Source organism: Austrofundulus limnaeus, unplaced genomic scaffold (assembly GCF_001266775.1).
Source record: "Austrofundulus limnaeus strain Quisiro unplaced genomic scaffold, Austrofundulus_limnaeus-1.0 Scaffold227, whole genome shotgun sequence".
Lineage (NCBI taxonomy): Eukaryota > Metazoa > Chordata > Actinopteri > Cyprinodontiformes > Rivulidae > Austrofundulus > Austrofundulus limnaeus.
This window is the reverse complement of record NW_013952629.1, coordinates 133,404-135,520: the sequence shown is the minus strand read 5'-3', so window position 1 is coordinate 135,520 and position 2,117 is coordinate 133,404.

Genomic DNA, 2,117 nt, shown 5'->3' with positions numbered 1-2,117 from the left:
GTCAAACAAGACCCAACACTTTTATTCCTGATTTAAACTAGCCATCTTGTGAGCAGCTGCAGCTGTATGCTTTTATTTTTTTATGTCAGGCTGTCGCGGCGAGCTCCTCCTCCTCTGTCCGAGGCTGGTGTGGTGTGAGGCGGACAGCTCAGCCGAGGCTGCTGGAGCTGGAGCTCAAGGTCCTGATCCAGGGAGAAAACACGAGTCAGTCCCAGACTGAGTTGACTTGATCAAGTCTCTCTCTGCCTCTGGTGAGGATGGGGGTGAAAATCCTCCACCTCAGACCGATCAGAGATGTAACTATCTGCGTTGCTGTGGTCACTCTCCATGTAGCATCAATTATGCTAATGCTAGCTGTCGCATTCTCTCATCCTGGCCACACCTCCACTCTCTAACCCCCACCACCACACACCCTCCCCTACCCACTTTGATGCATTTTTCAAATTTCGCCTTGGGGCGGAGTTATCTTTTCACAGTGGGGTAAGATGCACTTGAAGTATTACAGGAAAAATCAACTACTCTACCCATAAAACATTCCCCCCCAATGCAGCAATCGCCCCCACCCTCTCTCTCATTTGATTGACGTTGCACTGACTCGTCCTGCTCCGACACTTTGATGGGGGAGGGGCTAGTAGTGCCTCCCAGGTAGCAGTTTATGTTGAGAAACTCAATAACAACAAGTCTGTATTTTAATGTCCTATATATGTCAACCTCTACGGATGTTTACCTGTTTAAAAAGCCTCAAAAGTCCGTAAATTTTGCAAAAAAATCCATACAACTCGCACCCACGGGGGGGATGGTCAGACTCGCTGTGAAGCAGGAGGAAAGGAGAGCGAAAAAAGTTCAAAACTTATTTCTAGCAGCAGAACAGGTTGGAAGATGGCTGTTTGATGGTATTTATTGCTTTTTAAATCATCCTACAGGCTCTGACATGTTAGATATATTTAAAATGAGGTTTTGAAAAAAATCCGTGAGACTTGAAAAAATCCGTTTGATTGGTCTATACGTCTGTATACCTGCAAGATGACATAAAATCCTTATAACTTACGGACAATCCGTACAAGTTGACATGTATGTTGTTATTTATTTGCTTTCTGGGAAAGCAAATAAATCTAAGTTTACCATACTGTCAACCTTGACATAGTTTGGGTCCATTCTGAGCTCAGAAGCTGTTTGTTTATATTCATGATGAAAGTAAACTCTTCTCTGTGTTTTTTTTTTTTTTTTTTGTTGGTTCGGGGGGGGGGGGGGGCTTCAACTCGCCTAGGGCACCAAAATGGCTAGAGCCAGCCACGACTACAGTCTGCACGTAATAGTGATATACTGTAGTTGTAATATCATATGCATCTTCTACTTTTGCATGGTTGTGATTACATCTTGGTGATGCAGCAGTTGTCGACTGAGCCAGCCCTGCAAACCCACCTGGACAATGGAGCGGACAGTGGATGATGCATCTCAAACCTCTGCAGGCCACGCTTTTCATGCTTCATTTGTCAACCAGAAAGAGACAAGCCATGTTTCTGTTCCCCATCCATGTATCTGATCTTGCAACAGCAGATTTCAGCACATTGTCAAAGACTTRCTGTTGTGCTTTGGAATAAAGTTGTCCATGAACAGGTCACTAAAGTTAATCCTGCAGTTTTCACCATAAATAAAGTTCCATGATATATTTTTCCCCTTTAAATACTTTTGATTTTTTTAATGTTTTGTCTTGTCAGCCATTTAACAGGTTTAAACTAATTTGTATGTTCACAAGTATAACCCCTAATTTACACTACATGCGTTCCGTCACTGCTCCGCTTTGGTCCAACCTCCGCAGCAAATGCACACCCATTATAATCAATGAGAGTGTTTACACTGGCTGCGCAGGGAGGCAGTGAGTGGACAGCGATCCGTCAAAATTAGAACAGATCCAATTTTTGCCGGATGCCGGAGCTGAAGAAATGAGCACAACATCCATGTTTTCAAAATAAGACTGTTCGTTGGAATAATTTGTCAGAATAATGTCGAAATTGCAACTATATTAATAAATATACGGATATATTTCTACACAAATACTGTCAGAATGTATCGTTCTGTTTGGGAAGCAGATGGAAACATGTAGCATGAAGCATATG